The sequence below is a fragment of the Nipponia nippon genome, unplaced genomic scaffold (genome assembly GCF_047370975.1).
Source record: "Nipponia nippon isolate SJK-2023a ecotype South Korea unplaced genomic scaffold, ASM4737097v1 scaffold_4, whole genome shotgun sequence".
NCBI lineage: Eukaryota > Metazoa > Chordata > Aves > Pelecaniformes > Threskiornithidae > Nipponia > Nipponia nippon.
The window spans coordinates 26,679,284-26,700,618 of NW_028262358.1; the positions used below are offsets into that span (position 1 = coordinate 26,679,284).

The 21,335-nt window shown below is 39.9% G+C and overlaps 1 long non-coding RNA gene across 2 annotated transcripts; it reads right to left on the reverse strand.

The window, feature by feature from the left end:
- Positions 1-305: 305 nt before the first annotated feature.
- On the reverse strand, positions 306-20,204 carry LOC148053228 (uncharacterized). Of its 2 annotated transcripts, XR_015708942.1 has the most exons (3): positions 20,129-20,204; positions 19,256-19,391; positions 11,388-12,066 (listed from the first exon to the last, which is right to left on the reverse strand). It is a non-coding gene; the product is annotated as an uncharacterized LOC148053228 (long non-coding RNA). The 2 variants fall into 2 exon arrangements; XR_015708941.1 differs by lacking the exons at positions 11,388-12,066; positions 19,256-19,391 and adding an exon at positions 306-1,637 and having other exon boundaries at positions 20,129-20,202.
- Positions 20,205-21,335: the final 1,131 nt, after the last annotated feature.

The window sequence follows — 21,335 nt, forward strand, 5'->3', positions numbered from 1 at the left end:
AGGATCAGATAAAATGAGGAACCTGCTCTGGACTGTTGGGATGATTTTATGATGAGGTACGTGGCCTGGGCAATCTGATTATGGGCCATCTGCATCTCATACCTCCTTGAAGGCCAAATTTGCTCTTTACCAGTTTTTTCTTTGGGGTTGCACCATCTTTTGCTTTTCAGCTATCTACATTGATGAGATTTTGGTAGCTTCTTGTACAAAGCAGCGAATTTAACGGTTTTGCCTAACTAGAGCTATATTAGGTTATACGAAGCAAGGGCATGCTTTTCTGACAAAGATCTCTCTCATTCATTGAGTACGTTGTGTTAATGTTTATTGATTTTTTGAGGAGTGCAATGATTTGGTAATTATCTTTAAATCCTTTCTCTTCTGAGTGTGCAGTGTTTAATGTATGGTTTTATTGATTAAATAATGGCATACACTTATGTAACAGCAGTGTGTTCCTGTACAAGATCTTCCTCATTTATAAATTAGATGCACCATATATTCAAGCATGGCATCAGTTAAGCTGACATGCACTGAGGACGTTGCTGGCCTGGTTCTGGTACAAGTGTCCAAACAGGTATGTAACACTGTGCGTTGAGACGTTCATTACAAATTCAATTACATCAGCAAAGCTGCTGTAAGAGAAGAAAACCTTTTTACATTTTTTAGCGAATGTTGCTGAGGGCGAGTGTTTTTAATGGCATTTTCATTGTTATCAGGATGGTATTGTAGAGATAACTCAAATTTCTGGTGTGACTATGCAGTCTGCTCTCCTACACATCATGGTGGGCTCAAGAGTTAGAACACAACAGCAGTTTGTGGAAACCAGAGAGAAAATAAATTTAACAGATGATCCTAAATATTTTCAGTGACATTACTTAGTTTCCCACTCAAATTATAAACAGACTTGCCTATTTTCCTCCCTCTCTTGCAACACCATTGCCAGTTATTCCATTCTGTGTCTTTAATGAGTAGCCTTCGTTCACTTATCACATACTCATATAATCATTTACCTTTTACATATACATTTACAAAACTCTAATGCAATGTGAGTTTAAAGGCAAAATCCAACCAAACAAGGAGTGAATCAACACACTGAAAGTTGAAAAGTGGCCACAAGATGGGCTATCAAAACACGAAGCTGCTCAGCCAGAAGGAGGAATTTCAGTTCTTTGCAATTAACCCTACTCTGGTAATCCTTCTGCAAGAAGGCATACACATCTGTTTGTCTTTTCATGCAATGTGTGCTGTGGCAGGATGAAAATCAGAAGCAGAACTAGTTGTCCTTCCAGGAACTCCCAGATCTAATGTAAGATTATACATTATTGGCATCTACAGTGTTTGAAGATGGCACAAATAATAACAGAGAACAAAACCTAACCCGATTGTCCTTAAATTCCAGTACAGAAATTGTAGTTAAACCTCCCTTGATACACTTCAAAACCAGCTTGTGTTCCTTTCTGGGCTTGTTCCTTATGTTCACTGTAGGTAAGTGACTGCTTTTCAGCTTTGAACTAATTATCATTCCTGAAAGCATTTTCCAAACCACAACCGCTTTATGGGCCAGCTTCTGTTCCCAGTGAAATTACAGGAGCTCTGCTGGTGACTTCAATGGGAGCAGGAGCAGTGTTAATGAAGTAGTCCTATAAAAGAAAAAAGAGGAAAAAAAGAGGTAAACTGCTTTACCAGTGCTTTGAGGTTAAAGTTAGAAGATTGCTATAGTTGTTACAGTAAAATGACTCATTCTACAGCTTTTTCTTTAAAATGGAAGTGCAGCATTGGCTTATTATGCACATCCTGACCTCTGCCTGTGTACATACTCTCGCTGCATATTCTGATTTTGGCAGGAAGCAAATATTGGAGTCCTTTTTGCTTTGCATTTGCTACAAACAACTTTTTTGGACTCCATGCGACAGATCAGCTATTTCTCCCCTGCTGCTCTCAAAAGTTTTTATAATATCAGCCTTAAAAATCACATTTCTTTGGCAAATTTCTCCAGGATAAAGTCAGCCGTAAAATGGAAGAAAAATGCCTTTAGGCTTACAAATTCTTCTTTCTCTCAAGCAGCAAAATGCTCTTATTTTGAGAAGTGTCTGTGTTCATTGTTTCTCTGAAATCTGAACTTTTTCCACTTGGAGACAGTTAACTCCCTGAGAATCTTGCAGAAACAGTATTAGATGTTGATCTCTTCACAGGAGAGTGAGGAGAAGCAGACAGTCAGGCCACATCGATCTGGGCTGCAGGACGTGTTTAGTGAAAAATCGATAGAGCTCAGCTTAGGGTGTCAGCTGTCAGTCTGCAGAGCATCTGTCAGAGGAGTATTTGCTTCACTGCCGCTGAATGTGAGTAATGCTTTCACAATATGGCAGTACGATGCTATAGATTACAGTTGTAATGGAGCACATCCTGAACAGCTGAGCCTGCTCTCTCTCGCTCATTCAATAGCAAGAGTTGCCTTGCTATAAGAGCTTGGGGGATTATGTACTCCAAACAGCTGTCTATAGCACCATGGATTTATTTGGGCTAAATGAGAACTTGCTTTCTTTAGCTAAATCAAACTTTATCAGACAGTTTTACTGTTGGCAGTTAAAATAAAATGTGTTTGCTGAACAGTAAACACCTTGTTACTGTTAGGAAGGATTATATAAACAAAAGGCATACACAATGAAGTCTTATGCCAACTGACTTACTGTCAAAATAATATACTGCTGTTAGCGGAATTGTGCTCACTTGAAGGAAATTATAGGCCTAAAAACACATCTTGAATGACAAAGAAGCCATTTTTCCACAAATAATCTTTAAAAAGTTTAATACACTGTGCCTTGTAGCAGTGGTTTCAGAGACCAAGGATGCTGTATCCTCGCAAAGGAAGGTTAAGAAAAACTGGGTGAACCGCCTGAAATCTTCAAAGGTTTACTGTATTTGCATAATGCACTGGATCAAGTAGATTTAGCATATTGCCCCTACGAGATATGTGAAAGTTGTTTTTGTCCAACAAAAACTACAAACACTCCCTTTCAAAACAGGATACGCTGTTCTTCTTTCACTTACTACACTATATAATCCATGCAACTACAGAACTCATGGGCAACCAAATACATGTTACAATAATATTAGGCTATTTATGCACCATAAATCAGCTTCCTTTCACTCCTCAAGAGCCTGAAAGTAAAGCAGACATTCTGTTTTATAACCACAACAAGGAAAAAAGGCAGGTCCAAGCCCAGCAGAGTCACTGAAAGGAATAACGCTAACTACAATGAGTTTGGGATGACTCTTCAAAGAGTTTGAAAATGAATTTACTTTCTTTGTGTTAAAAACTGAAGTCCCAATTCAGGAAAACATAGGACTAATGCTATTTGCACTTTCTCACTCCGTTCTGAATTTCACTGTGCAAATTTATTTGCATTTCTTTCTAGAAATGTACAAAGCATTACTTTTAACTGATTACCTAACAGTTAAAACACCAGAATCCAGTGGAAATGACCAGGGAATGTCTGCTGCTTGCAGAACCCACCACGTGACCATAACATAGACTGGAAAGATGGACAGCACCTCAAAGGTCAAGAGCTGTAGGCTGAATTTGGGCTAATGATTTCTGTTACAAAGAACTTCTCAAGGATAACTTGAGGAACGATTCATAACTCTGCAAATTCTTGGGGGAAAAGTCTATAATCTATACGAATGTGTGTTGTGGAAGATCAGTTAAACATTTATTAGTATAATTAGGTTTATTCATTACTACATGTATGTATCGTAGTTTGGAAAACTTATTTTTCTAGGAAGAGAACATGCTGGAAGCTTGAAAAGGGGAATTTTAATGGTGCCTTATAAATTTTCCTTTAGACAAATCTGGCTCCAGGTGAAGTTAAGATAAAGCTTTCCACACGTTTCCCAACAGAATGTCTTGCTTCCTTAATGTTGTGTCTGACCTTAGAAATGCTCCTTTTCTTTTCCACATTCTCACTGAAAAGCTCATATAATATTATTCTGTGGACAAATACACAAATTTTGTTGCAATTACTTTTTCCAGTTCTTTAGGGAAACTTGAGGACCCAGTAATAATCCCTCTGAGTTGCTTGTCATGGCTGTATAGTTTGTAGTGCTATAAAATGTAGACAGGTTCTTAAATCCACCTTCTTATATCTTACAAAAAAGTCACGAATGAAAAGATTTCTCTATTTCATCTTTCAGTAACAGCTAGAAAAAGATATCTGGTTAATAAATGTTGCTGCTGTAAATTTCAGGACAGGGTCTAGAACGATCATTTTGTTGTGTTAACCAGAAAGGGGTGTTTAGGGTGTTTTCTTTCCAGGGAAAATCAAGGATAAGGTGACTTCATGAGGATTTGCTATTGGTCTTCTTTAAGTATGTATATAATTTATGCTGGTACACAAGTGCACTACCTTGGCTAATTAATTAGGGTCAAACCCATTACAGGTTCACACTGTTGACCTTTGACATAAACCTGAAGGATCAGGGAAGCTGATAATCTGTTTTAATTATTTTCTGAATTCAGCTCTTAAAAAAAATGCAACTACGGACAGGGTATTTTACGGAGAACATGGTATCTTAGAGTTTTGTTCTTCCTTCAAACCAGGCATTAAATGGCTTACTGTTCAAAGAAATGGTCTGTCATTTATGAAACTGGATGCAAATTTGGTAGCACACTATACTTCTTTCTTGCATGTATCGAGTTGCTTTCTATGGCATGTGATACAGCACAGACAGAACTGTGACAAAGGAAGATGCATCATTAAAGTCAATTCTCCCATGCACTAATAAGTTTCAGTGAGAAGCAATTAACATTTCCTGAGCAAGTTGCTCTGTAAGCAGCGGGTCAAGTGAGGCACGGTTGCCTTCAGATTTATTTCCTTCTGACCATTAAATTTCTTGCACTGTGAAGACTCTTGACACTTAGTGAGGAAGATACGTGTCACCACTATTAGGAGGTACTCGTACCCCAACTGTCCGGTGAGTTCATGCATGCTCTTTGGCCAGATGCCTACTGCTACACGGAGGGTTTAATTGCAAAACTTGGCCTACCCTCCTGTTTGGGCTATTGCGCTGGCCTAGCTACTGATTATCACTGTATTTCTAGGAACTTTGTTATCTCTGTGACATGTAATCCTTTGTCAAATGTGGTTGACATTTGGGAAAGATTTCAAAAGCTAGAAGGAGATAAAGTGTGTGATTGCACAGGCTTATTTCCTTAGGGAAGAGTAATACACAAATATATATATGTATTTGCAGTGATTTATCTGGTAACATATGTATCAAAGCTGTAGGTAATTTGAGATTTTGTGGTACGTATAAATGCTGTGTTCTGAGAGTAGCAAAGTGAATTGAAGTTAAAAAGCTGAAACACAAAGGAGCTTGAAAAATTCTTACCTTGGATCTGCTGCCAGAAACATAAAGTATGCTACCTCTAAAAAAAAAAAGGTCTTGTCTTACAGATGATGTGAGTTTGGCCTTTAAACAAGGATCAAACTCTTTTCTTTGTAAAAAATAAATGCACACCTATACTCTGGCTACTCTCTCTCTCATTACTCTCCACGGGAATTAGGCAGACAGCCTAAAAACCTCTAGTAAAATTCACCATTGCCTCCAGGTAGCTGCTTTTCTGGACCTTCCTAGCCTTCATTCACCTTGCTTTTAACTGTTAGTTAATTTTAAATTCTCTACAGGGCAGTTATCAGAGTCTCAGTCATCTTTCACCGCCACACCAATGTCCTAGTGGTCCTTCCTCTTGGTCACCATTAAAGCAATGTCCAGCAGTTCCATTTTTAGTTGACCGAGAGAGTAGGTGGTTTGCAGCTGTTCTGGGTTTCCTCTTCTGGCAAACAGAGAAATGCACACCTTTAGGTACTGTTGGCTGTACTATGTGTTTGGTTGAACTGAATCTGGTTCATACACCTGCTGCTACAGTACCACCCCTCAGTAACAGTGCTGGACTCCTCTTGCAAAGTGGCCTTTTCTGGGTTTCAAAGGCCTGGTGGTAAGGGCACTCACTGCTTCATCAGATGATCTTAACCCTCTATTGCTCCACCTGCAAAAAGCACCACCTTGACTTTGTTGAAAGCAGCATTTGACCTTTCTTTCCTAGATCATAAAATCCATGATTACTGCTCATAATCTGGCTCTCTGAAACCAGCGTATCCTCTGGTTTCAGTAAGGACAATAATCAGGGACAGCAAAAAAATCAATTAGGTCTGGTTCAGTTAGTTGACTTGAGGTGTTTGCTTCCAAGAGGAGACTTTAGGAAGAAGGTGCTGGCTGGCACACAGAATAAGCTCTCTCAAGGAAAGGACACAAATGTTAACCAGCAGATGGAACATTTACATCAAAAGGGTATTTCAGGAAGACACGTGATACGAAGGACATTTTCTTTCTGATATGCAGGTGAATTAAGTCATGTCAAAGACAGGTTATATGCTTTGAATTGCTAAGAGCTCCGTAGCTCTTTAAACTGCCAGCCAGAATACAGGTTTGCATGTTTTCAGTAACGCACATTAGTTCTGACCCTCCTCCAACCGAAATGAATGGGAATTTGGCCAACTACATCAAAGGAAACAACACTGGGACATGTAAGTTTGATGCAGATGACTGATTATTGAAAAATATGTATTTGTATGCGTGAGAAATAGGACAAAATAAAAACCAGGAATACAATCCCCATTAGATCTAAAGAAGCATTTGGATTTGGATTTTTTTTCAATTCTACTCCAATGAGTCTTGTTCCAGAGCATATTTAAAACTACACAAATAGCTGCCCTTCTCCATTTCCCACTTTTCAAGACGGCAAAAGTTTCAGGAAAATCAGATTGATCTGTGAGATTACTGGCACTGTGGAAACTGAGAGCATATCAGTATGATTAGGACCTTTCTCATGATTACTGAAACATCAGACTTTTCCCTTGATTTGGCCTCAAATGTAAACTTTGATCCTGAGCCTAAAATATATCCTATTCTACTGTAGTTATCTCTAACCTGAACCACAACCGGCATACTGAAATGTATGCTCTGGGATCTGTAGCGAGCCCTCTAAGTCACACTATCAGCACAGAAAGGCTTTAAGATTGACTTAACTAGGCACTGGGAAAGCCAGGGTGCCCCTCGTCTCCCTGTACGTAACATCAAGGGAAACAACCTGGGTAAAAGGGACCGCGAGCACAGCGGGGCACAGTCCCTGCCAGGTTCACATCTTTGGACAGCGAGCATCTATATGCAACCGAGAACAAGAGCTGAATTAATATCCAGAGGGATTCCTCAAGGTACAGGGAAACTCTTCACCAGACAGATGCATGGCTACGTGTAAGAGATGTGATCGCTTTTTTTTCCTCCCTCTCTGCCTTCCTACAGAAGCCCTGGTCACAAAAAGTGCCGTTTTTGTCTGAACTGATTTTGAGGGTAATGCTGTGGATTTATGTGGATTACTTTATGCAACTATTGGCAGTGTCAACAGCAAAAGATGACCTTTCAGTGTATGTTTCTATTTGCAGCGTTCATAAAAACTGGGCTATCTGCAGTTACAAAAATGAACAAATAGATCTGGAGGCATTTGATTTACTTTCCCAGTCTTGACTTTCTACTAATATGCTGGTTCTTACTACCTGTATCCTTTAAACTGTCACAGACAAGCCCCAACCCACCCCCTCATAAAAAAAAAGAGCCTGCACTGCACTGAAAACCCTTAAAATAAAGACAAAATAACTTTTTTTCCCCCCAAAAGCACTCACATTTGTTCCTTCAAAATTAGGACTCAGCAAATAGTTGGAATACATATGTACTCAGAGGAATCCACATCAGATCATAAATTTGTTCATGTTAAACACAAACATATGAATGCACTCTTATATCCAGGGACTATGGAAGGGTTTAGAATTTGCACACTTTACTCTGTGTAATGCCAGGGCAATGTTTCACTCATCTATGTAAATAGAAAGCAGGCTTGTTGCATTAAAGGCATAAGTATCCTTATGCTCTGCATAAACATCACAGGATTCAATTTTGAGAACGAATCACATAATTTGTCATATCTTTTATTGTGATTGACTTCAGTGATGGGCATACACAAACATATGATTTTCCACTCAGTGTATCAGTGTGTCTCTTGGTATGCATTTGCTGCTAGAATAACAGGAAAGAAGATTAACCTCAGATATGCAAATAAGCTTAATTGAATAAAACGGGACAAATTACCCCATCGGCAGAGCAGTTGCTGGTTTGGCTGGGCTGCACACACCACAGGAGCACCAGGAGAGGGCTCATGTGGCTCCCCTCCTTCCTTCCCTCTTTTTCTGGGGCTGGTGGCAGAGCTGGGCTGGGGTGACAGGTACCCCAGCACGGTGAAGCACTGCAGCACGGTGTAAGGGACCCCAGTTGCACTACGTAACCCCACCTCTGTGTAATTTAGAGACACGTGAAATTACCCAAGCCTTACTGTCTCTCCTAAGAGCCCCGCTTTGGTTACTTAAAAAAAAAAAAAAGCATCTTTCATTAAAAAAAATAACCACCTCCCCCCTTAATGTTTATAACCCTTGTCATTGCAAAGAGGAGGGTAAATGTGAAAACGGTTGACACACGAGGCCCCAAAATCGCGTCTCTGCTAAGATCATTAACCACGTATTTGTACATTTTCAGTGTTGGCAGTTGCAAAGAGACCTCGGGCTTTTGGTTCGCGTGGGATGGCAGTGCTGGTGGCACGGGAGGTGCACGCGGAAGACCTCTCTCATGCTGTCTGGGGCTGCAGGAGGAGGTCAAGAAATCATTTGTAGAGCCTGTCCTCAGGCTCTCTATATTGAGGCTATTTATGTTATACCACACACACACACAAAAAAGGGAATGGTTCAGTACGGGCATAGTGTTAAAGAAATGTGTCTAAAAAAGAGCCACTAACTGATGAGGGAAAGAAATCTAGAGCAGAAAAAAATCTACTTTAAGAAGTATTTTCCATGAAATGTCATTTATAACTTTCCCACCCCTGAAGCTTCATTCTTCCTCCCTTCCCTGGAAAAACTGAAAAAAATATGGAGTCTAAAGAAACCTAATTGTATGTGTATGCCAGATGCAAGTTTTGTTAAGCCATCTACTTCTTGTGAGTTGTGTCTCTTGGGACTCTTATTTATCATCTTTTACAAAACAGATAAAGAGGATTTCCTGCTTCAAAAAATGTACAGCTTAGGGCCCAATACTAAAATACCTTATTTATAAGAGGACTCCCATTGAAGCCAATGGAATTCCTTGTATGAGAAAGCATTCGCAAGATCAACCACTAGGAAGAGAAAGCAGTCTACAATAGCTGACTAATACTGGGGAAAAGCAACAAAATGAAAAGATGAGGGATGGGAATTTATGGTCGTGTAAAATTGTGGAAGATAATGAGAATCTCTAGGGCCACCAGCTTTAAAAAACAAATTGTCTTCTTTAATTCAGCAACGTATCTACGCATGGTGAAGAAGTAGCTACTGATTTTATCAGCCTTGCTAAAATACTGTTGGGAAAATTACTCCAGGAGAAAATAAAATCTAATCTAATCAAGCTAGGGTTTTGTGATCTGCATCACACAGCTATGAAATCTCCAATACAGGTTTTTCTTTATTTCATGTGAAAATTAGTTCCTGGATCTGAAAATGGGTTTCTCTGAGTCAGCAAATCAAAAGGGAAGCAATGCATGTCACCTGTACTATCCGTGGGTGCCTCTCCTCGTGTTAGAGAGCTGGGCAGACAGTGCGAGGAGGAGCGGGTTGCCTTCTCTTTAAGACTCAGCCATCAGTCAGTTGTATAGATAGGACACGAGGGCTGGGTTTGATCATGTAGCAGTCAGGTATGGCCAATTTCATTAGTTTTCACCATCAGAGATATTAATCTCATCTTTCGTAATTCTTATTTGTTCTTCAATTTTACTTAGGGATGTATGGTCTTTGTTCAAGATTGCTTCAAGATTTTCTTAGGTGACCTGGATTTACTTGGCCAGGCTGGATAGTGTTTTGGCGCTCTCGGCTGTAGTTGTTTCATCATGAAACAAAGTGACTCAAACTGAAACCTTGAAGGACAGCTGCTCACAGAAAGCCTTTCTAGACTTTTTAAATGCTGAGCTTCTTTCTTGCCATCACTGCCTGTAAAGCAGTAGTAGCCTGTTGTTGTAGCTCTATGACGGGCTGAGCACACAGGACTGGTAAGCCTTATAGGGAGAAATAGCTTGTGTGTAGATGGGAAAAAGGGTAAGCTATCAGGCATACAAGCCCTTCTTTAAGTGAGCAATATAAGTAAGTGAAGCTTTGGAGCAATTATTCCCAAGCCATATTTAACTTGACATTTTTTCTTTTTTTTTTTTTTTTCAGACTCCAAGAAGAAAATTTGTGCTTAAAAGTGTGCCCATTTGTTCAACAATATCAGGCAACCTGACAAAATCTTCTAGCAGCCTTGCTCTCTCTTGAAAGGACAATCACCATCCTGAAGCATGTCTTGGGCTAAAGCTAGTCATAATAATCACTGCAAACTGTTTATTCAATAAGCCCTTTTTCTTGGCTCTTGAACAGTTTCTTTATAACCCCACTTTTGACATTTGTAATTCTCAAGTTTGTGAGGTTTGCAAACATATTTGATCTGGGAACTGCACGTATACAGTTTGTACTTGCTACTCTGAATTCGCTTATCCAAGGTTTGTGATTGATCATAACTCCATTTTGCTTGTTTGGCTGGATGATTTATGTGTTTATGAAGTATCTCTGCTTCCTATTAATTCAATTCAATTTATTTATTAAGCCAACTTCTGCTACTGGCCCAAGATACATGTTCTACGGGTCTTTACAGAAAAGAATTTTCTTTGTGAGCATACAGAAGATGAAACACAACTAGAATTCCCCCAAAGCTGAAGGACATTTTAAGTCTTTTTTTTTTCCATGGTGTTTAGACACTGGAAAATTCAAACACCTGAATTCAAACAGTATTAAATATATGTACTTTGCTTTCTTCTGTCACTGTCCTGTGTGTCGTATTAATGCAGTACTATAATACTCTAAAAGTAATACTAGGTGCTAGGATTCTTAGTTTGTTAAAATGTTTTTGTTAAAATGTACATGAAATGGCACATTCTAACTGCTGAAGTAAAGGACACTGAAGAGGTTTGGTCAAGGCATTATTCTGAGAAGCATATACCTATATTAATCTTTGCACTATCATTTTTCATATTTGGTGCAAGTTTCATTAACTTTCCTGTGCAAGGTACCCAATATTTTTATCGCCCTTCCTCTGTCTAACCTCAAGGTTTTAAACTATGAGGACTGTGACATTCTTGTAAAGAGTATGATGAATCGGAAAATAACTCCAAAAAAGGTGTGGCAGGTTAAGAAAAACCTTTGCATGACTGAATGCATTTACCTTGTTAGTTGCAGCTCCGTAGAGTCTTCCTAAGGGATCGAATTTACGTGTCTTACTTGCAAAGTGCCAGATGAAAAAAAAAATCTGTATTCAACTCTTACGAGACTTTCGTGGAGTGCAGCTGAGAGTGAGTACTGTGTTACTGTCATTCTCAGATTTGTTTTGGAATGGTCTGCTCCAAAGGAATATATATAAATATATATTTATTTTTATATGTATATGTACATAAATATACGCATCAGCTCACACGCATGCTCATACTACGGAAAGAAAGTCCAGGCAATTAAATAATCACAAGAGAGAGATTTGTTCCTATGCATTACCAGAAATTAGAGTAAACATTATGCCTGTGGTCTCCTTCAGTTCCATCCTGGATGGTTCTGTTAGCTAAAATACATCTGTTGTCAGCACTAACAAAAAATAAAATCTATGGTTTTAACTTTAAAATGTGATGGGATATTGCCTGGAATGTTTTCTCATATAGACAGTGTTATCTGAGTCCTTCCTTGGCAAGAAGTTCAGTCTGAAGACAGTTCTCAGATGGTTTCGGCAGCTTCGTTTGCAATGCCTCTGGAAGCAGAGCTCCATTGTCCTCGTAAGCAATTCCCCCTTCCCAGTCCTTCGAACGTTTTCATCGTTTGGGAAACTCACAGTTGACCATGAAATCTCTTTCAACTACTATAAGCAGTTCTGGAAAGCAATTATAGAATTACCTGTTTACTATAGGCATCACTGGCATAATCTGTGTCTAGAGGACCCACGTGCATTGTGTCACCTGCACGGCCTTTGCTGATGGCTGAAGCATGGGATGCTGCAGCTGGCTAAGCCCGCAGTGAGCGCAGAGATCCCTGAGCCCTCATATTCATTAGCTGTGTTGGGGGAAGCCACTGCCGCAAGCTGTGGCACTCCAGTGAACGCGGATAGATTAAGCCTTTTACAACCTATAAAATGCACCTAAACATAGGCCACACGGAAGAGCTATGTCACAAATTTCTGAAGCTTTTCATTTTTTTTTCTATTTTTTGAGAGACCAGCACTCATAAAGCAGTGTTGAGAGGGCATTATACTAAGGAAGCAAGCAGTAAATTTGTAGATTTGCCTCTAACAGCTGGTTTGGGAGGGACCAGCCATTAGGACAGAGCAGGAGGAATGTGGGATGGGGGAGTGAAAGGGAGATTGTAATAATACTCATAATTAAAATGCTGCATTCTAGCTGCTGGGGAAAACAGTGCTGCAGATTTCTGGAAGAAATTTGATTCCAAGAAGTGCAAGAGGCCATGAGTGAAAATTCTTTCATAAGCAGGAAGTGAGAGAGGGAACTATAAGGAAATATTCTGTTTATTTTGGCCACCATTCTAAAAAACCTGGGGTAAAAGCAAAGAGAAATGAAAGAAAGAATATTGATAAATGATGTGTGAAAAGTACCTAGAATTTCTGGACACTGCAAAGCCTAATTATGAACACAAGTAATTTATTCATGTGTTGTCCCGGAACTAATCAATATTTTGCACTTTATTAGGAATGGAAACTTACTTTGTCTCTTTCAAACATACGGTAGTTAGCTGATTAATTGAGTGGTTTGTTCAGTAGTATGACCAGCTGTTATAAATGTTTTAGTAATTTTTTTGGCATTAAAAGTAAACAGGCTTTTTTTTGTCTTTTTGGCTGGGCTGAATAGGAAAGCACATAGCCAATAAACCTAGATCTTGTTTCATATCCTGAATTTTGTTTTGAATGCATAATAACCTTAAATATGTTTCTATGTTTCTAAGCAGCTTCTCACAAGATACAAAAATAGGCAGCTATTTTGCTTTGTTTAAAAGTTCCTTTGATGTCGTATTTTGCTTTACCAGTTACCCTCCCACTGGCTGTAGCCACAGCCTAAGAGACATTGTGTGTAGACCCTTGAGACCTGTTTTTTGAAGAGTCTGATGTGTATTTTTGGTGTAGGCCTCTTTTTCTTCTGGATTAATGTCAAGGAAGTAACTGGAGAGCACTAGAGATGCTCACTGATTGCGAGCCCAAGCCCTCCGAGGAACATCCCCGCTAACATTGCTGTACTTAGAGCTGTGCACCATGCAAAAACTATGGGCATTATAAAGCCCATATTGCAGGTTACGGTTGAGGAGATGAATGGAGGGATATTCAAAAGTAGGAAAAGCTGTGTCGCAAGGGGCATGGGACTACAGTTTCTTCAGAATACTGAATCTTCTAAGAAGTTTGAGAATGGCTTGTGGCCATGAGAAACGTGTTTGTCAAAATACATCCCCAGCTGTGGGATGGCATAATTCAAGTGTCAGGCGCCGCCTTTCGTTCGGATTTGGAAAGCCGAAGCCCATCCACATTTGTGCTCGATTCCTTGCTGAGCCTGAAGATGTTGCTGGGCCGAAGAATGTCATTGTGTAATTTCCATTGTCGGCTGTCACACTGCATATGTTTTGGGACTGATCTGAAGTTTAGTTTGACATCATGACTTTTATAAGAATCAAACCCCCCAAATCCCTCAGATGAAATCCATATGGCTTTGTTCACAGGCTGAAATAAAATCATGCTCACAGCCTTTACTGCAACTGAGGGATATTTGGTGGGAGTGGTTTTTTGCTTAATAAAAGTATAACGTTCAAATGCTGGAAATGTGGATATTATTAAGTACCTGCTCTGTGAGAATAACTCAAGTGCTGTTTTATTCCCTGTCCCTTTCGTTAGGTCATATGCACGAGAGTCAGATCTGAGGCTGACATGAAGAACGATCTCCGCAGCCTGGCATGGACCCAGCTTCACTTGAACTCTGTTTTAGACATTATTGGGTTTTTGTCTGCATTTTGGCTCCTTGCAGCTCAGTGCTGAACATTTGGCATAATGTGTGGTAAGGGTTATTACGATACACAGAGGTGAGGTAATTCACATCATTTCTGCAGTGTAGGCAAGTTTGCTTGGCTGCTAGAGCGGTTAAAGCAGGAAGCTTCCTGGTGTGCCGAGATGCTGATTACTAAGGGTCAGACCTGCGCTCACCATGACATCATAAAGCACAACCGGGGGCTGATTTATTTAAGAACTGTCATGTCACTGGTTTTGTCAGGAGAAAAACAGAGGACAGAGAAGGTGAGGGGGAGCAGTAGGCTTTCACAGTGCGGGATTTATGTTGAAGAAGAAAACATTGACGGGTCCTTACATAAGAAATGTTTTAGTTACTTGTGAGCCTGAGGTATGGAGTGGCACTCCTCCCTCCTTTCACCGAGTCATTTCCAAAATAAAGAAAATGTTAATAGCAAGTCTGGCATGAGAGGAAGGACCATGACAAAGCTCTGGCCAAATATTTAGGCCTCCTTAGCCATTGCTCTGGACAAATCCAACACCATTTGGCATGTGGGAAAACATGTCATATTTGCATATGCATAAGAAGCCTTGCAGTCCCTTCCGAGGTAGTGCAGCGCTGAACGAGCAAACCTCACCAGGATGTCTTCCAGAAACAGCCATGGGCAAGCGATGCTTCCACTGTCCCACTGCTGGGTTTCTGTGCTGCCTCCTCCCATTCCTTGCGTAGGATGTGGTCTGTGCTGTTGGAGTAAGCACTCCAAGACTGCTGGAGTAAATATGCCAAACTCCGGGTGCAAAACTGGCATATAGGTGGTATTAACCTGGCCAGTTCTGTAATAACTTACCACAGAAATATATTCCTTTCTCTCTCCTCGCAAAAATTGTGTTTGGTTCCTGAAGGTCACCTCACTAGACACAAAAAACCTACTTTGTCAAAGCAATTAATATGACCCATGCACTGTAAAAGCAATGGAAATTCCCATTTGAATGAGACTGTAGTATGAGTAAGGGAATATATTTGTAAACGCAAATCTCGGTACTGATAGGGTACATCTCAGCTTTTCCATACAGCCAATTGTAAAAACATCTGCTTAGTATAGCTAACATCCGACTTTAAGACCATTTTCCTGACTTGAAGCACTAGATTTCAGCTTCAGCTCTTTTGCGTATTGCATGGAAAATGTGTCTCTGGTTCTTATGCCAAACAGTACTCAGCGTTTGGTTTGATACGCTATTGACTAAGTTATTTTTGTACTTCTAGTACTTCCTTTATTTGGCTGTCTCAAACACTTTTCAAATGTGAAGTAGGACTTGCAACAGGCAGGTGGTAATGTTATGAAGGGTAAATTAGACACAGGCAGCTTCACTGATTTCCCTGAAGACCTCCCAGCATGGGGCTATAAATGCAAAAAAAGGGTATTCCAGATTCTCTGCTCTGGTCAGGATTCCCTCATTTCCACAGTAATCTGCAAACAACCTGTGTTGAAAATCTTATTTGGGTTACAGTGCTGAGAGTCCACAGATATTAGAAGGAGAAAATAGTAACAAACACCAACTGATTGCAGGTGGGGACAAATCTCCAGATTGTTCAAGGACGTGGGAGTTCTCTGGGTCATTTCAGAGGCAGCCCTTCAGGTTCTGACTGCTTAATTAATTAATTAATTAACTTTCATTAGGCTTTTACAAGCTATATAGACTCCCACATGCCCTCTATTCTTTTCTATGTTTCTCTCTTCAACAGTTGGACTAGCTACCTGCATCCAGGGGTCAGTAGCTCTGAAAGGTGGGTCAGACCTATCTGGGCTTTTTACAGAAACTCAGGGGAAATGTGGAGGAAAGCCAATGTTGGCAGTATCAGAAGGAGTAACTGATGTCCTCTGGAAGGTTTTGATTATCTGTTAATAATCCAAAAAGCAATTTTATTGTGTATTCATTTAGCACTTAGCAGTGGCAGCTGTGCTGCCTGGTACTTTAAATAAGTAGTTCTGCTGAAATGAACATGTACATGTAACCTTGTAGGTGAGATTTTTCCAAACAAGTCTTAACTGGGCTAACATACACATCTGAGTTTCAGAATGCTTTTTGGGAGGAGAGTGCTGAGGAGTAGAGTGAAGAAATGATTCCCCTTAAAATGGATTTATAAACCACTCTTGAATTCACCTGCAATAGATTTTCAAGGTGATAAGGGCTTGCACCAAATGCATCTTTTATCCATAGATTGCTCCCATACCTAGTTAAAGGCAGCAGGCGTAACAACGAAGTTCTTGTTCGTTTTGTACAAGTAGCCCAGGTACTCTAGAAATATGTAGAAGGATTTTAACGATGCGAGTGCGTTGATATCTTTTGACACTGTTACCCTCAGGGATGCTGGGGAATATTTTCCTTTCCATATTGCATGCAGCAAAGACAGGTGGAGACCATTAGGGAGGTGCTAGAATCTGTTGTTCACTTTTGTTACTTGTGATGATGACCTGAGCCAGGGAAGGAAACCAAATGCCTGGGGTGCGTGTTTCCCCCTTTGTATCCACTGAAAGCACGCACTTTTTAGGCATAGGAAAGGAGATGGCTCTACCCAGATCCCATTCTGTCAGACTGTAACGTTGCTATTCGCACTCGGGTCTTAGCTCCTTGGCTGTGTTTAAAAATGGTTGTAACTAAAAAGCCGTCCTGTTATATTTGTTGCAGAAATGAACGGGAGAGCAGTGACATTTTTTTTTATACGTTCTGAAAATTCTGCAAACTGCTCAGAGCCGTTCCCACCTCTGCATCAAGGGGAAGGTCTGGCTTGAGGGAGGAGTGGGTAATTGAAGCTCTAATTGAAGTCAGTGGGAACTCCAGATGCTTTACCTTGCAAATCAGAACCTACCTGTCTCTAGTGTTATCTCTTTTTGATTTGAGAAATATTTAGGCCTTGTCAGAATTGTTCCATTAGAAGGAGAAAAAACACCAAACTGTATAATTCAAACATTCCTCCTTGTTGCAATCCTGTGTTTTTATGGAGAGCATACGGGAAGTCCTGCATTTCTGCATACAGCAAATGGCAGCAGGTGGAGTGTTTTTGCTCAGAAATGAAAGGCTGCTTTTGCAGGGTACCTTGCTCAAGAAAGCACTTGCTTTTAGCCTCCATCAGGGTTGAAGAACTGGGAGCCAAGCTGTGAGCCAGCAGTAGCCAGAGGGTTGTGGCTTGTTAACAGAGCCACAGCCTGGCTGTGCCTCCCCCTGCTCCTTCCCCAGGGCTCCTGCATGATCCTTGCGTCCTGGGGGCTGGCAAAGACTAGCAACAGAGTCAAGGTAGGTAAAATCCTAGTGAGAGAGTGGTAGAGGCTAAAATCAGTCCTCTCCTTTCCTTGGAGGAGTAGAGATGCTCAGGCACTGGTCCGTACCATGCTGAGTGATGAGGCAAGGTTACTGCCCAACAGACTATTAAAGAATTTTATTTCTTCAAATAGAATACACCCTTGGACGGTGTATTTGGTCCAGATGGGAAAGAACACAGGGGCCAGACAAAGGCTTCCTTAAAAATCTCATTTGTCTGCATTTCTCTGTGTTTTTAGTTGGCAAGCACGTATTTAATGGTCAGGCTATAAGGGGCCTCCCTAAGTCAGTATAAAGAAATTGTATCTTAATTAACATTAGTCATTACAAAATCACCATGAAGGACTAATTTAATTTTAGCAGTCCCCATGACAGCCTGTATATAAATCACAGTATTTTTCTTAAATTCACAGTCTCTGTTTCAGGGCTTAGTTGTATAGTAATGCAGCCAGAGAATTGCTCCCTGGATATTAATTAGATGAGGATTTTTGTGTCAGATGTGAAAAAATTTGAAGAGACTTGTGTCAGTTACCACTGTCCCCTTTTTGACCATAACTAATTTAAATCTTAGGCTACTGAACTTTGGATTGGTAGCATCATTAATTTGTAGTGTTACAGTATCCCATTTTTTTAAAAAAAGATCAATTGCAGAAGGCCAAGAACTGGCAAAGTCACTTACTAGATGGTGACTTGGGTTGGTGGTGACCCTTGCTTGTCTGAAATCAGAAGCCCAGAAATACAAGAGGACTTTTTCAGTCTTGATCAGTGGTGTGTGCAAACCTGTTTATTTAAATAACAGCAGATAGTTTAATGTTCATCATTCAAAGGGAACTTTTTATAACTTTTTCCTCTAGGTTCATGCTTGCTTTCTGACCCTGCTGCTCAAATAAACTGCAGGGTTTGTTGCTCTTTACATACCAGCAGTTTAAGTTCTAAAGCCACTCTTGCTGACCTGAGATCAGATAAATACTCTCCTGGGAAGTTTTAAGTTATTTGCTGACACACAGTTGGATTAGGAAGGGTACAATTTTCTGCAAAAGCAGACAAAAGTAGAGATGTTCCTCTCCATGAAAGATCTTTGACCCTTGGTCTTTGCCCTGGAAAAAAGGTTGAGGGAGCATTTTTGCAGGGTGTGTAAAAACGGTCTAGCAGCTTTCTTCTCATGAAGAAGCCTAAAAAAAATCTACTTCAGCTCTAGGGTCATAGAAGACCCCAGTCTAGGTCTCACTGGAATTACTAGAGAAGCTGTAGTGAACTTCAGCAAGCATCAGATCAGGTCCAGAAAGCAAAACTTTAGGATACAGCTTAGGCTTTTTTTTTTAAAAAAACAAACAAACAAACAAAAAAAAAAAACCAACTTGCAGATTGGCTGCAATGTCTTCCCAAGCCAACTTGGAAAATGTTGATAGTCATGAAGGATCTCTTGCTTCTAATTCTCACAGCACAATAAAATTATAGAGGCAGTGATTGTAGAGCTAAGAAAACTAGATCTTCATACATTTCAGAGAGGATCTGGGTGTGTCTGGGAATGAGGGGTGTTGCACCAAAAAAAAAAAGCTTATTTTCTTGTCAAGAAAGAGTTCTTGAGTGGACTGGTCAGAGAGCATCTTCGTAGTTTAAATTCATGTACTTTAATATATTCCTTCTTTCTGCCTCCTCCCACTCTTTTACTTCAGTGTTTTCTTGGAGAGGCTTTTTACTGATCTGAATTAAAGCAATAATATTTTGTACTCACAGGGATACTTGCCTGTTTTACATCTCTGGATGAACATTAAAAAGCTGCATTACTGCTTTTTCTTCTTTCTTGCTGTATGTATTTGAGTGCCAGATTTATCAGTTCTAGTTCTCCCAATGCTGGAAAACGAATTTGCTTCAAATTATAGCTGTTTGAATGAGACCAGTGCACAAATGAAACCCATTACTGTATGCCTACAATAGGGCCAAACCTCTGATCTCCATTTCAGTTCTGTAAATGAAGAGTCAACTCTCATAACTTCAGTCAAATCACTTTGGATTTACACCAGGGGAGCAGAAATCAGAATCCGGACTTTCATGTTTAGTCTGGGAAGCATTTTGAAATTCTTGCGGATGAAAGATACTAAAAATGTATGTTATTATTATGTTATTCCTTTTCCATATCCCACTTCACATCATAGGACTGACCATAGATCCTAGGACGGTTCAACCCACACTTTTCCTAAATTTTACCCCTTTAATTTGATGATTATAGCTTTTTCATGTCATAACTCTACAGTTAAGGTTAAGCAATCATTTTGATTTGAAACCGTTCTCTTCAGTACCGTCCTGGGAAATGTGAATGAAATCTATTCCACCAATTTTTGAACTAGAATATGGGAAGTTAATCTTTTTCCCATTTTTAATTTATCCAGCCTTTTCTTGCCAGCAGTTTACTTGAAAACTTCTTAATGCACAGTCTGAAAACTTGGCGTGGACATCTGAGGAATAATTTTGTATATGTTAAACCTTTGTTAATAATAATCCCAAGCAAACTGCAAGAGGAGAAACTGCTGGCGTAATGTATATTAAATATAACAAACAACTAGTGGAATAAAAGATCTTTGGAAAGATAAAAAAACAATGCTGAAGTCACAGTACTTACTATTGTACAACCACATGAAGTGATCTCTTCAGAAAAGTTTGGATGTTGAACACAGTAACTGTCCTCAGGCTTGCAGCTTCTTTGTCTAGATCTGGCAGTCCACAAATACGTATCTGAAAACTGAAGCTTAAGAAGTTAATGAAAAACTGAAGCTTAAAGATTAAATGGATGAAAAGGGGAATTTAACATGGATGCATGAAGTTATGGTTCTGGAGCAGACATATCTGAGGCCGACCCTAACTCTGTGGGACCCTGTAGCTGTATAGGGCACTGGAGCCTGTGGTACACGGGGCCTCTGACCCAGCTCCCACGGAAATCGGTGGGGAACAGCCTGCCAGTTTAGATTAAATTTCTCTCAATTAGGCCAAGTCCAGGGAAGTTTTAAAGCACATTTTTCAAGCATGGACTTCTGTCTTTTTGACCAGAACTTGTGCTGTTCTCCTGCATGACAGGTACACATTGAATTTTGTCCCGGCAGTTTGGTCTTCAATTTCTAAAAATAAGTTGACTATCCCAAACCTTTTTTCATGGCTCAACTGATCTTAAAGTGAGGATCAGAATGAAACGTTGTAGGTCTCTTAAACTTTGGGTGGTTTTATATTACTTTCTGGTTCTTGAGCTAATAGTTTAGAAAAAAAAAAAAATGGAAAACATGAAACAACATTGCAGCTATTTTGATATGTAGTTAAATTTTCTGGAATTATGTCAAACTTTGTTCATGACTGGAACTATCTGAAATCAAAATAAGACAAGACAGGAATATTAGCACTAACTACATTTCCAGCAGTATGGTTTTTAATATCTTCTGCTAATGTAATTGTAGCAAAAAGATGGCACCTGAATCTTCTACAAGACTTTTCCTCTTGAAGTGTTTTACAAAAAAGACTGGCGATGCTAAGCTCCTGTTAAATGAGAAATCACGGTACAGTGTGATGGAAAGGTTATCCAGCAAACCAATGGCAGGAATGGGACTAGACCCATCTCTTCATGCAGTGAGTTAGCTGTCACACCAGTGCCTCGCTGGTGCTGCTTATCATCAGAGACAGTCGGACTACAGTCTGCTCCTATACGGCCTGTTCCTACGGCCCTATTTAAAGAGGAAGGGAGCTGTCTAAGCTCCTCTTATGGTTCATGCCTTCTTTTGAAATGAAAGCTCACTTTCTCGATGTAAAATTTTGCTCAGAGAGAAAACTAAAACTAAAAATGT